The sequence below is a fragment of the Geotrypetes seraphini genome, chromosome 5, assembly GCF_902459505.1.
Source record: "Geotrypetes seraphini chromosome 5, aGeoSer1.1, whole genome shotgun sequence".
In the NCBI taxonomy this organism is placed as follows: Eukaryota; Metazoa; Chordata; class Amphibia; order Gymnophiona; family Dermophiidae; genus Geotrypetes; species Geotrypetes seraphini.
In genome coordinates, this window is record NC_047088.1 from 66798536 (window position 1) to 66814101 (window position 15566).

Here is a 15566-nt window from a genome sequence, read left to right on the forward strand (position 1 = left end):
TACATGTGGGAAACAGAAACCCGAGGTACAACTATACGATGGGAGGGATGTTTTTAAATGAGAGTACCCAAGAAAGGGACCTGGGGGTGATGGTGGACTTGACAATGAAGCCGTCGGCACAGTGCGCAGCGGCTGCTAAGAAGGCAAATAGAATGCTAGGCATCATCAAAAAGGGTATTACAACCAGAACAAAAGAAGTTATCTTGCCATTGTATCGAGCAATGGTGCGTCCACATCTGGAGTACTGCGTCCAATATTGGTCGCCGTACCTTAAGAAGGATATGGCGATACTCGAGAGGGTTCAGAGGAGAGCGACACGTCTGATAAAAGGGATGGAAAACCTTTCATACGCTGAGAGATTGGAAAAGCTGGGACTTTTTTCCCTGGAGAAGAGAAGACTTAGAGGAGATATGATAGAGACTTACAAGATCATGAAGGGCATAGAGAGAGTAGAGAGGGACAGATTCTTCACACTTTCAAAAAATAAAAGAACAAGAGGGCATTCAGAAAAGTTGAAAGGGGACAGATTCAGAACGAATGCTAGGAAGTTCTTCTTTACCCAGCGTGTGGTGGACACCTGGAATGCGCTTCCAGAGGGCGTGATAGGGCAGAGTACGGTACTGGGGTTCAAGAGGGAATTGGACAACTTTCTGCTGGAAAAGGGAATAGAGGGGTATAGATAGAGGATTACTGCACAGGTCCTGGACCTGTTGGGCCGCCGCGTGAGCGGACTGCTGGGCACGATGGACCTCATGGTCTGACCCAGTAGAGGCATTTCTTATGTTCTTATGTTCTTATATAAGTCCTGCATATGTAGTGGTATATTGAATTCTTCCTTAAGTGCATGCAGAAGCCTCAGCCTCACCACTTCACCCCTAAAGTACTTTCTAAGAGTGGGAAGAATTAAGTGGTGCTCATCATCGGCTTCCACATTGGATTCGTTTTTATCTTTAATAAATGACTTATTAAATATTTTTAAATATTTTATGGTATATAAACCTCTAATATTTCATTTTATATACATTTTGGCACTTATCTAACTCGGGAGCTGTGACCCCGACATGTTTCGCACTCCCGTGCTTTATCAAGGGTCTCCCGAGGATATTCCTGTCATCCGACTCTATACGCTGTTTAAAAGAGAAATGTATAAAGTTTGTTCTGGAGTGAGAAATATATAGTATTGCCATACAATTTTTGACCAATACAGGGCAAGCAGTGGCTTCCCCCGTGTCTTTCTCAATAAGAGACTATGGACTTATCCTTCAGGAACTTATCCAAACCTTTCTTAAAAACAGCTACGCTATCCGCTCTTACCACATCCTCTGGCAACGCGTTGCAGAGCTTAACTATTCTGAGTGACAAAAAAAATTTCCTCCTATTGGTTTTAAAAGTATTTCTCTGTATGCGCAAATCTGCAAATTACTGGAAATTAGTGCCAATTAGCTCTAATATCAGCAATTATTGGTTGTTGGTACCAATTACCACTTCATGTTCCTTATACTAAACTGTGATAGCCGTTATTAGCGCAGGGAGCCGCGCTGAATGCTTCACGCTGCTCCCGACGCTCATAGAGTTCCTATGAGCATTGGGAGTAGCGAAGAGCATTCAGCGCAGCTCCCTGCACTAATAACCACTATCGCAGTTTAGTAAAAGGGGGATAATTTTCCAATTAACATATACATGTATCTGTTTTTATAACTTGCATGTAGAATTTTGCATGTTATGTGCCAAAATGTGCATGCAAGCTTATAGAATGAAGGGGGTGCTGGTAAAATTTAGGACCCATAATTGAAGGATTCCACTTGGAGCCCTGGTATATGACCTCAGATGAGGTGAATTGATAAGAGAGATAAGTCACAAGAAAAAAAATACCCAGATAGCTACGCACAAAGACACATGGCACCAAATCTTAGCCCTGGCTCCAACTGAATTGCGGTGTTCTTTGTACTTGCAAACTTTGTATAAGAGTTGATTTGCTAGAGTTAACTCTGCACAGCGTGTTGAAGAATTTGTTGAAGGGTCCCCCCCTAAAGAAGACATCACAATGTGGCCTGCATATCTGTAGGCACTATTGCCACAAGATTATAATGGATGATTTATAATCTGCTCTCAGAAGCAGATTGGATGATTATAATGGATGATTTATAACCTGCTCTCAGAAGCATACTCGTACATTTATTTTCATTTTGAAATCTTTTCTTTTACTTTTTATTACTTTTGACATAAAAACTGTTCCACAAAATAGGAATTCATCGTTATAGTGAGGGGCAGGGGCATAAATTCAACGTCTATGCCCCTAAACCAGACATGGGCAACTCCGGTCCTCGAGGGCCGGAATCCAATTGGGTTTTCAGGATTTCCCCAATGAATATGCATGAGATCTATCTGCATGCACTGCTTTCAATGCATATTCATTGGGGAAATTATGAAAACCCGATTGGATTCCGACCCTCGAGGACCGGAGTTGCCCATGTCTGTCCTAAGCAGTGGGGGATCATCTCCTTCTAAGCAGGCACCCAGTTATTAAGATGATTTCTAAACCTTCCCTCCTTTCATTCTTTCCCTTCCCTTGCATGTTCCTCCTTTCCTATAATGCGAGCTGAAACAAAACCTGTGAAAGATCAGGTGGCGGCATAGGTAAAGTTAGCATTATAGCTGTACTCTGGCCTGGGAAGCTTTAAGGCAAGGGTCCCCCCCATTGCAGGCCTACCTATTGCCCTGGTGGTCCAACGATGAGCCAAGGCTGGAGCAATCCTTCTACACTCCTGCCCCACATAATTTCACTCCTGAAAATGACTGTCACAAGTTTTCATGGCAACTTCACATGACTTACAATTAACCAATGTGGAAATGGGGACTAGCATACTGCCTTTTTGTGGCTTTGGCATTTTAAAACTGACATTCAAAGTGGTGGACACTGGATCACAAGGAGCAGCACCAGGATTTGATCTCACAACCTCTGGGTGCAGAGACAGCAGCTCAGTCAGTGAGCTACAGCTCTTCCTCATCTGTAGGCCAAGGCTTATTAACCCAGACCTTAGAGTATACCTAACCAGTCAGGTTTTCAGAATACCACAATGAATACACATAAAATAGATTTACATACACTGCAGCCTTGTTATGCAAATCTATCTGATTCATTCTGAAAACATGACTGGCTGAGTGTGCTCCTTGAACTGGACCAAGAAACATTTGCGTAGGCCTTATCTCACAAGAGAACTCTTAAGAGTATTATATCTGATAAGATTACAGAACCTCTTGTCAAACTCATTCACCACCTGGACCTCCACAAGTGATCCTAGGATCATATGGCAAATAGAATCTTCTTCAAATAAGGCAGATTCAAGGTAGATCTGTTTACAGAAGTCCAACACAGAAAGGTACAAGTCTCCTCCTCTAGGAGGAAATCAAAAGAGCATACACAATCTCACCCTTTGAGAGACATATCCTGTGTACACAAATCCTTGCTAAACAAGCAAACAACAAAAAAACCCAGCAGGGACACTATGATCCTCTTACCACCTTTTTGCCTAACTGATGGTGTCCATTTCTTCTAGAGAACTCCCAAAGGAAACCAATCATTATGGAAATCCCCTCTTCCCCCAGCTCTGATCACAAACCATGGCAATCTATGACAGCTCAGAACCTTGCTTTCTGAAGGTGCAATATGTTTGTCATTGTTGGACTTCTCAAAAATGCATTATGAGAACACAAGAAATTCGGCCATCTCCATCATGGGAGTAATGCTGTGGAACAAATTAACTGGGCCACAGAGGGCCTTATCTGACATCCAGAAGTTTAAAAACATACTTAAAACTACATTATTTCTAGAAGCGTTTCAATAAAAGATATGTTGTTGCCTGCTAGTTTTAGAATAAATGATATTGTGAAGCTTTATGAAATTTTGGTTTTAAGATATAATTTTATTCATCTGTAATGTAAGATATTTGTATGTCTTGTTTGTTTAATTTTATGTATGTAACTTTTGTAATGCTGCTTAGGAATAAGCGGTTGATAAAACTTTTAAATAAATAAATACATGGCCAGGAAATATCGATTCACCCCAACATCCAGTCTCTGATCTTCATAGTCTGGTTGTTGAGAGGGAGACATTATGATTTCTCAATTTCCTTAAGCAGGTGTCTAAAATCATTGTAGCTTCTGCTACTACTAATCATTTTTATAGTGCTACTAGACATATATAGTGCTGCACAGCAAAACAAAGCAGAAAAAGTCCCTGCTCAAGAAAGCTTACAATCTAGTCAAGACAAACTGGACAAGAAGGTGTAGCTTTACACAGTGCTTAGGTGGGGCAATTACAGAGGAATGATAAGACAGATATTCCAGAAATGAATCCTCCAGGGATCTTAATTGAAATTACTACTTATCACTTATTTAGCGCTGAAAGGTGTACGCAGTGCATATATAGACGGTCCCTGCTCGGATGAGCATACAATCTAAGGCTGAAGGTATGTTTTCCTGTATAGATCCCCATGAATGGAACGAGATTTCACTGTATATACGACTGTAGGAAAACATGGAGAACTTTAAAAGATTATTAAAAGAATATCTTTTTTTTGTAAGGTGAAGTCTGGACCTAAATTTTAGGTTGTATGATTGAGCGCTGGTTCACTTCTTTGTGTCTTACTGTTTGTGATTGCTTTGCTGTGATTGTATTGTTATGATTATAATTACCGGTATGTATGTATCTTTTGTGACTCGCTTTGTGCAAAGCGGAATACAAATAAATAAACTAATAAACTTGGACAGAGAGACATGACATCCAGGGCAGGATTAACCAATAGGCCAAGTAGGCACGTGCCTAGGGCCTGAAATGGTCAGGGGGGCCCAATGAAGGAAGGCATCAACATTGTTTTCTCCAAATGGTGATGGGCCCCTCCAGCATCGATCGCCAATGCTGGCCCCACCCCGATCAGCAATGCGCCCCCCCCCCCCCCCCCATCGACGGAAAGTAAGACAAAGGTAAGAAAGGCGACGGGAACTGTAATTGAGCAAGCAGTGCTGCTTGCCCAAAGCTTCCCTCTGACGCAGCTTCCTGTTTCCGCCTTGGCACATGGTGAGGCGGGGCAGGGCAGGGGGCCCAGTGTACTTGGCTAGGGGCCCTCGACGAATTAATCCTGCCCTGATGACATCTAGGGTTGGGGATGCAAATCCCAAAGTGAGAGGAATTAGGAGTCAAAAGCATTTTATCTAGATACCTTTTCTTATTCCACCCAAAACTGCATGAATAATTTCTATCATTTATAGTCCACCTAAAATTAAATCTGTTAGGATTCACTTCAGTGCCTCAGAATTTATTACCATCATACAGAAGAAAACCTTATTTCTGTACAGGCTTTACTTGTCAGATTAATGCAAGCCTCTCATCAAGCTTCCTCTAGCATCATGAAACATCCCCAACTGATTGCCAAAAAAAGGAAAAAAAGCGACTCAAAAGAAAACTCCAAAATCCTTAAAATGTAATCATATAGATGGAATAATATGAGTGCAATTGTTAATTTCCATAATAACTATTCAATCATTATTTTTCATTTATTCTTAAACAATTCAACGCTCTGGCCAGCGCTAAAAAACGCTTTCACAATTTTAGCAGTATACCTAGAATATATCCTGCCCCCCCAAAAATGCATAATGCACTATAAGAGCTTTATGTCCGACTGGACACACAAAAACAAAATACACTTCTCCCTCCGAATCCATGGTTTCAGTACCCATGGATTTGGTTATTCGCAATTTTTTTTTTTTTTTAAAGAAACGCTGCATCCCGGACCTTCCCCAGACCTTACCTGGTGGTCTAGTGGTGACACCGGGCAGGATCGATCTTCCCACGCTCCTGTCCCGTGCAGAGCCGTCATCAAAATGGCTGCCATGAGTTCCCGTTGTAGTCTTGAGACTACAATGGGAACTCATCGCAGCCATATTGATGACGGCTCTGCACAGGGCAGGAGCTTAGGAAGATCGATCCTGCCCCGCGTCGCCGCTAGACCAACAGGTAAGGTCTGGGGAAGGTCTGAGATGAAGGAGGGAGGCGACGGTGGGTCAGAGCTGGCCCTAAAAGTTATTTGTGTTTTTTTTAATATTTGAGGGCCGGCTCTGCCCCTAACCCCTGCGAATATTGAGGGGGAAGTGTAAGTCCTTCCCAAAACAACATAAACCCTTTCAGATAAAGGCTCTGCAGCCTATTCAGTCTCATTATTCATAACAATTAGGGATGTGCAGGCAAATAACATTGGGGGTCTTTTACAAAGGCGCACTAAGCGTTTTAGCGTGGATTTAGCTATGCCGAATCAACGTGTGCACTAACCGCTAATGCGCCCATAGGATAACATGCACACATTAGCATTTAGCATGTGTTTAGCACGCAATACTTAGCGCACGCTAAAAAGCACAGCGCACCTTTGTAAAAGAGGGGATTAGGTGTGCTAGCCGATTTAGCACGCGTCCATAGAATATAATGGGCATGTTAGCATTTAGTGCCCGCTAATATTTAACGCGTGCTAAATCGGCTTCCGTGCCTTAATTAAAGACCCCATTGTTTTGTTTATTTCTGTATCACACAATCCAAAGTTCTTGGCGCTTCAGGCATTCTGTTTTGTTTTAATACATTTGCATTTTATTTTTATAATTATATTTAGGGCATAACTGGACGAGAACGATGCTGAAGTAACAGGAAACAAGCCCAGAGATCAGATGGAAATCCTCAAGCTCCTGTTGGACCAGTCAGGAAAGAGGAACTCAGATTACCAGAAATACGAGACAGGGCCTGGACATAGTATCTTTTCATAGAAGGTGGCTATCTTCCAACCTGAAGGTCTTAGGTTTAAGACTGGCTTGTGATTGTCATTAGGGAAAAACTGGAAGGGGTGGGGGGGGGGGGAAGGAATTAGACTCAAATTAGCTGAGTTATTTTATCAGCTTTTTTTATTTAGATGACTGAGTCAATCTTTCTGTATCTTTAACTGGTTCATTTTTTCACAGAAATAAAAGACATAGTGGTCCCTTTACTAAGTTGAGATAAGCACTAGTGCATATTTACCACAGCGAAAAAAAAAATGGCATTGTGCAGGGTTTAAGCACATGAGTCTCTACCACCTACAAAATAAGTGGCAATAAGGGATCAAGCGCTAATGGAAAGATTAGTGTGTGGCCATTCATGGAAAATTCTGAAAATGGACCATTTTACCCGTGCAGTAAAAATGGCCTTAACATTTGGAAAATACCCACATAAGGGTGCACTAAAACCACTTGTTGCAATAGTTCAGTAAAAGTGCACTATAGCTAGGAATGGGCTGACTATGGGAGACTCCCAAAAAGCAGAATAACTCCTCTTGAAAGGCAGCTGCCTCATAATCCAAGAGGGGGGAGGGGTTCCCTATCTTTAGACTCAAGTTTAACTGAGTTCTTCTATCAGCTTTTTACATCTTTGACTAATTTATTTTGTCACAGTCTCTATCTGGGACTCCTGAAACTAGAATTCTAGACTAGAACAAGACAATCTAGTATTGCTCAAGCTAAGTCTTAATGTCATTTACAAGTGCATCCAACACAAAAGGGAAAACAAAGATTACTAAAATCAAAGTGTGAAGCAGGAAACAGGTTCTAAGATTACCAGAAATACAAGACACAGCTAGGCAAGGGTTGGATGTAGCAAACACTCAAGAAGTAGAATCTCACTTCCTGAAGGTTACAAAGTTCAAGGTTGGCTGGTAGCTGTCTGGTACCTGATATCTATTAATACTGGAAAGAAACCAAATTCAAACAAATGCACATCCCTAATATCAACTACTAATCTTTGCACGCCTTTCCTCTGAAAAATCTTCTTTTTTTTCCCCATGCTTTCTTGAATTCAGATAGAGTCCTCATCTCCACTGCCTCCTCTGTGAGGTTATTCTATGTATCCATCACCTTTCAGTAAATAAATATTTCCTTTACATTACTCTTAAGTCTATCCCCTTTCACCTTCATTCTATGGCTGCTCATGCCAGAGCTCCCTTTCAACTCACCAATATTGATTGAATTTTGCATTCAAGTCAATAACTTGTGTGACATATTCTTGGTTGATATACAGTATAGTAGTTACAACATGGGAATCTGGTTACTCATGAGTGGCGATATAAAGAAATATATCTGTCAGTACTCTAAACCTTTCACATTTATTAGCAATGAAAGAATAAAGAAATAGAAAAGTTGAACATACAGTGGATGGTGGATTAACTATGAAATATAGAAAGAGACAATTCAGTTGGATTGAAAAATTACTTTTCATTTAATTGGCAGTGTACATTAGACTATACCACAAGGGATTCCAAAGACATTTAGCAGCTCTAAGAGAAGCTTACAAACACTCAGTAGGTTTCTTTTTGCTAGCAGACTGAGTAGTGAACATGTGAGAGAAGGAAGAGAAAAATGTGAAAGGAATAAAATAAAGACTTACTCGAGGAGGAGCTAATCTAAAATGGCGATCTGAAGGAGCTGGACTGAATGCTCCTGAATTTTCCGATGGTTAAACGGAAATCTAAAACCCGGATTTTTCCCTCTGAACCCAGGTCTCAACCACAATTACCTGGCCCGATGGATGCGTTCGTCGAGCGTGGGCCCAAACCAGAGCCAGATGAGAAAACCTCGGCGGGAAAGGGAGAGACATCGGAGAGTCCTCTAACTTCCTTTGAGGTGGCCAGCCTCTCTCCAGAGGAGTGTAGAACGCCGGCGCAGCCACTCCCTAGACCAGAGTTGCAGTACACTATGGTCGAGGGGAGTTTAGCGCCACCTTCACTGAGCTCTGAAGAGGAGGAGGAAGAACTAGCGTTACGGAGGAAAACAACCGCTTCAGGATTACAACAGCCACCATGAGGGAACTTGGAATCTAGAGGGGAGATGCAGGACTCACCCCTGTTGAATTTGCCTGCAGGTACTGTGAAACTCAAGGAAATGGAATTTAAATGTATTCCTTTACAAAAGTCCCCAGTTGTAGACTTAAATTCTATCTGGGAAGCAATTTCAAATTTACAAACTTCCCTGGGAACTCAATTACAAACATTAAAATCTCATTGTTCTGGGATACTTTCAGAGACACTGATATTACAACAGAGAGTGGGCAAATTAGAAAAACAATCTTTAGATCAGGAAAAAAAAGTTGGAAATTATGGGAGCACAAAATAAGCTCCTTATAAAAGAAAATGGGACTATTAATTTCAAGTTAGAAATGCTGGACAATATAACAAGGAGACAAAATTTGAGAGTAATTAATTTTCCCAAATCACCTGTGGTTCCGGCATTGGAAATGTTTAAACGTTATCTTTTGGAGATCTTAAAAGTTCCGCAAAATTCATTTCCACTTATTTCAAAAATATATTATATCTCCATGAGTTAGAAGAAAACTTCAGAAGATCAGCAAGAATCTGTAATGGATGTACTGGATGTGACAAACGTATTAGAAACATCAGAGACCGAACAGATAAGCGCAGCCACACTTTAACTTTAGTTCAATTAGCTTTAGATTCCGATAGAGAATGGCTTTTGAAGATGTTTTTTAAGTATAAAGATGTAATGTTTCTGAATCATAAAATTAGGATGTACCCAGATGTGTCTAGATTAACTCAAAAAAGAGGAAACAGTTTTTGTTATTGAGACCCCAGGTTTTAAAATTGGGTGCAACATTTATATTACGATTTCCATGTAAATGTTTGATTTACTTTAAAGGAGTTAGATATATTTTCTTTGATTCTTCGCAGTTTTCTAGATTTATTATGGATAAAGAGGTTAGGACAGCTGGTACCCCTATAGAGAAATAAGAATAAGCACTCACAGTTAATACATTTGGTCCACTTAAGATCTTCCATTTATATTACCTATGAATTAAATTTATTTGAATTATGCTCCAATTATGAAACTCCTTCTCCAATATTGTGGACTAACAAACAGTTGAAAGACAAATGTTTATTTTCCTTTTTCTCTTTCCAATAATTACTTGTACTCCCATGGATTCTGTTGATTTCGATATGATTGTTGTCTATCATAAAAAATGTGAAATTCAATAAAGAATAATAATAATAAAAAATAAAGACCTACATTGAGGGTTGTTGTTTGTCAATAATGTATCTTCTTTGGATACCAGATGACCTAGAGCAGGGGTAGGGAACTCCGGTCCTCGAGAGCCGTATTCCAGTCAGGTTTTCAGGATTTCCCCCATGAATATGCATGAGATCTATTTGCATGCACTGCTTTCAATGCATATTCATGGAGGAAATCCTGAAAACCCGACTGAAATACGGCTCTCGAGGACCGGAGTTCCCTACCTCTGACCTAGAGGAAGCTAGTATTAATCAATGTTTAAAAAAATACCCAAGTTCATGAAAGATGGCAAAATCAGATTCATTCACAGTAAGAGAAGTAGACGGGAAGAATATATTGCTTTTTAAATAATCTTATTTGTATTGTCACCAATATAGACTCTTTAAAGCTCTCAGATGCCTGCGTTGTCTTTAATTTATAACATTTTTATTGAAGAAATCAGTAAATATACAATATTATATTACAATAAAATAATCATTAAATTAAAATTCATCATATTAATTTCCATCAAATATCTTTCATTTCTTTAAAATATATTTCCAAAATACTCATTACATCTCTCAATACCCTCCCCCTAATTCCTACCCCATTTCCCTTTTCCAATTGACCTCTCCCCCCATCCTCCCCCAAAATTTAGTTTTTAACTTTTTTATTGAAAGAATCATACTAACCCCCCCAAACCCAATGAAAATTGACAAAAACACAGAATAATAAAAATAAAGAACTGGAATTTTAAATAATCATAGCTTTAATGTAAATCATTAAGAATTAAACTTCTTGCCTTAGTTGAAAGATTCTGAATATATGGATCCCAAATTTCCATAAACATACGAAATTTCCTAGCCGAACGCTGTTTTAAACCAACAATTGCAGGAGTGAGGTCTCTTTCATCGCGCTAAGAGCTATAATGCTAACTTTCAAAATTTTTCTTTTTAACATGCCAAATAAATTCACAAAAAAGTTTTTTCCTGTTCCATTTCACTATTTGTTCATAAGGAAGATGAGCAGCTCAGCCACAGCCTCTGTAGGAACACAGATTGACTATGTATTTTTCCTTTCAATATAAAATCGAAAAATGCCCTTAGTATAGTTGACCCATAGTAAATGTCAGCAGATAATGACCATTTGGCCTATACAGTCTGCCTGGGTGCCCGTATCTACACAGGTCAAATTTTAGACATTATTTTTAGGGGTATCTCAACCAGCTACTGTAAAAGCTTGATGCCACCTACTGCTTTAGCGCTGGACATTAACTTTGTATGTGTTTACTAACACCCACTGCATTCTCACCTGTCAGCCATACAGACTTACATCCTCTTTTTGTTCTTAACTGGAAAATGTATATGTAATCCCTGGTCTCTTATAATACCTTGGGGCTGGTTATATGCAAGGGAAGTAGGCCAGAAGACACGATCAGGTAAAGGAGAGTGAAAAGGACAAATAGAAATGCCCCCTATACCAATATATTCCGAGTTCTGGTAAGCTGATCCACAGAGCTACTTTATATGCATAGAGGTAGCCAGCTGCTTAGAGAAATTCTCTGGCAGCTCACACAAAACTACAGTATTAACCAGAGAGAGACAAGCTTCTCTTAGCTGTTCTCTTCCCCAGTGTTGCCACATACTTTTTTATAATCCCATCCAATTACCTTAAAAAAGCAGCCCAAAAGCAGCCAATGTATGAGGGGGTGCTGAAAAGTTCTCAGCTCAACTAACTTCATTTGGGATAGTCTCCATCGAGGGCTATACACGTAGTCCAGCGAGTTTCCACTTTTTTATTTAGTACTTTTCCAAGAGAACAAAAAAAAAGTGGAAACTCACTGGACTACGTGTATAGCCCTCGATAGAGACTTCCCCAACTTTGTTGGATGGACTGTGAACTTTGTCTCTTTGTTGTGTTTCCCTTTTGCACAATCTGCACATGCTGCCTGTCTCTTTCCTTCAGTGTGCAGCTCCTGGCCTGCTTGCCCTTGCTCTGTCTCAATGTGCAATTCCTGAACTTTCTCTCTCAATGTGGAAATTGCATGCTGCCTGTTCCTGTCTCTCTCTCTCAAAGTGCACTTCCTGGTCTGCCTGCCTCTTTCCCAATAGTGCAGCTCATGTGATGCCTGGCTGATGAGTGTTGATAATGTTAGAGAAAGGGACAGCTTGGGAGAAAGCTGGGCTCTGATTATGATTGGCTCTGGATAGAGGGCGGGCAAGGGCTGTCATTGGTGGGACACTGAGCACCTGGTCTGCACTATGCTGATTTGCTGAATGCTGAGCCGACTTCAGAATACCATGCCATGATGCAGCACAAATTACAGCACAAAAAACTAAAACCAGCCTAAAAAAATGCAACCCATAGCTACTCAAAATTTCCCACAACCAGCGCTCCAAAGCAGCCCAATATGAGAAAACCTCGGACCTGGTTTTCTCTACACTGTTTATCAAGCTGAAAAAACCTCTCTTTCAAGAGTCAATAGTAGCTCTCTGCTCTTGGCAATGGGAGGAGTCCACACAGTGTGCATGATAGCCTCCCTGTTGCTATGACATCAGAGGCCTGCCTGCTGAATCTCTACACTTAGACAGATTCAGTGAAATCCCTCCTCACTGCACTTTGAAAGATGCAATGAACATTGAAATCCTTCTCCTCATATATGTGTTAAACTGCAGCCAGCTTGTGACCTGTGAAAGGAAACTGGCTACCTCTTCTGATTTATCTGATGCACCGGATACTAGGGTTCACCTTGGGGGTTAGCACCTAAGAAAAGGATCTGGGTGTCATCATAGACAATACAATGAAACCTTCCGTCCAATGTGCGGCAGCGGCCAAAAAAGCAAACAGGATGCTAGGAATTATAAAAAGGATGGTTAACAAGACTAAGAATGTTATAATGCCCCTGTATCACTCCATGGTGCAACCTCATCTGGAGTATTGCGTTCAGTTCTGGTCTCCTTATCTCAAGAAAAATATAGCAGCGCTAGAAAAGGTTCAAAGAAGAGCAACCAGGATGATAAAGGGGATGGAACTCCTCTCATATGAGGAAAGACTAAAAAGGTTAGGACTCTTCAGCTTGTTAAAGAGACTGCTGAGGGGGAGATATGATTGAAGTCTACAAAATCCTGAGTGGAGTAGAACGGGTACAAGTGGATCGATTTTTCACTCTGTCAAAAATTACAAAGACTAGGGGGCATTCGATGAAGTTACAGGGAAATACTTTTTAAAACCAATAGGAGAAAATATTTTTACACTCAGAGAATAGTTAAGCTCTAGAACACGTTGCCAGAGGTTGTGGTAAGAGCGGATAGTGTAGTTGGTTTTAAGAAAGGTTTGGACAAGTTCCTGGAGGAAAAGTCCATAATCTGTTATTGAGAAAGACATGGGGGAAGCCACTGCTTGCCCTGGATCGGTAGCATGGAATTTTGCTACTCTTTGGGTTTTGGTTAGGTACTAGGGACCTGGATTGGCCACCGTGAGAACGGGCTACTGGGCTTGATGGACCATTGGTCTGACCCAGTAAGGCTATTCTTTTGTTATCTTATGTTAAATTACCAAAGCCATTATGCTACTGTGTTAGCTGATCTTACTTGCTCTCATTAAGAATTTGTGGTAGCTCTACTGCCTCTTTGTGCTAATTAGCTCTCGCTACCCCCCTTTTTGGCTCTCAAATGTGTATGAGGAAATAAGACTTCCCACCTACTCCAATACTCAGCCTTGCCCACCCTATGTATTGTAGCCTGCATTCCCCCACACCTACTTCTAACATGCTTAACTTCTGTTGCAATATACAGTGATGCCTTGGAATCCAAACTTAATCCGTTCCAGAACCCCAACCATAACCAATTATAGAACAAAGTCCCAACCATAACCAATATAGAAATCAACTCAATCAACTATCCTATCCAAACCACCATAAAGCTACTAGGAATGACTAAAGACAGATGCTGCACCATGCAACTGCAAATAAAACAATACAGAAATCCTTCACAGTTATGAGAAACCTAAGACAAGTCCGGAAATTCTTTGAAAGAACACAATTCCAGCTTATAGTACAATCCCTAATCCTAGGTCTACTAGATTACTGCAATATCCTCTACCTCCCCTGCCCTGCTACTATGACCAAACAACTACAAACAATCCAAAATACAGCCCTGAGACTCATCTACTTATTGAGGAAACATGATCATATTACAGAAGCATACATCAACTCACATTGGCTACCAATCCAAGAAAGAATACTATTTAAATTCTACTATATGTTATTTAAAACCCTAAATGCAGACAGTCCAACAACCTGAACAACCGTCTCATCCAAACCACCACAATCAGACATAGAAAAACACCCCCCCATTCACCCCCCCCCAATTAAAGAAGTAAAACGGAAAAAACTATACAATGGTCTCCTAGCCACTCAAGCAGCAAAACTAGATAACCAGATCTCCAATCTATTAATAACTACCCCAGACTACAAGATGTTCAGAAAAGAAATAAAAACTATACTCTTCAAGAAATTCCTGAAACGGTCCTAACATCACATTTACTGTCCTTCCTCCCACCCCCTTCCCGCCACACTGAAACTACCAGACTTTTCTTTACCTCTCTAGAAATGACAAATGATCTTCCATTATAACCCACTGTTTATAATTCTTTTGTAATCAGCCTTGAACTGCAAGATAATGGCAGAATAGAAATCTCTAATGTAATGTAATGTAATGTAACCCCATTCGAGTTCCAAAGCGTTCGAGTTCCAAGACAGTTTTTCCCATTGAAAATAATTGAAACTGGATTAATCCATTCCTGGGTCCCACAAACTCAAATTTTAACAGTAAATACACTGGATTTTAAGGTAAAATATTAACAAATATTCCAAAGCAGCATTCAGATTCTGGGACAGAAACACACACATACAATGTGCATGGCGTTCGGATTCCAAAGCAGAGTTCGGATTCTGGGGCAAAATTTACTACAAAAAAAAGTTCGGATTCCAAAGCGTTCAAGTTCTGGGGTGTTCGGATTCCGAGGTACCACTGTACTTACAATTACCTTGAATAACCTAACCTACTAGAAGAGGAATCTACCAGTGGCTCCCCAACCTTTCTCAGATCATGTCGCCCCTAGACTATACATTTTCTCTCAGACCTTCCCACTGGGTCAGACTTCATTCAAGCAGCTGCCGATTGTGCCCCAGAACAGGAAGTGAAGTCCAAGGAGGGCAGGACCATCAGCCACGCAGGGATGGATAATCCATCCTCATAATGGCTGCAGCTTGTTGTGCCGCCGCTGCCACTCATCTGGAGAAGCAGCAGCGGTGGTTTGGGTAGCTGAAGGAAGGAGGTGGGGACAATATGCCTCGGCACCTCTACAAGTTCGCTGTAACAGTCTAGAGCAGGGTTGTCCATCCAACCTTTTGGCTTCCCTGGGCTGCATTGGCTGAAAAAATGTTTCTGGGGCCACACAAACGCTGCAGCAAGACAGAGGAGCTGGTAAGGCGG

The 15566-nt window shown here is 40.8% G+C and overlaps 1 protein-coding gene across 1 annotated transcript in view; it reads right to left on the reverse strand.

Annotated features, from left to right (window-relative positions):
• Positions 1-11843, reverse strand: part of CNGA2 (cyclic nucleotide gated channel subunit alpha 2) — a 58854-nt gene extending 47011 nt beyond the window's left edge. Inside the window, exon 1 of the mRNA XM_033947225.1 lies at positions 11741-11843. The gene's annotated coding sequence lies outside the window, so the exon portion shown is untranslated. The remainder of the gene's footprint in view (positions 1-11740) is intronic.
• Between the last annotated feature and the right edge of the window lie 3723 nt (positions 11844-15566).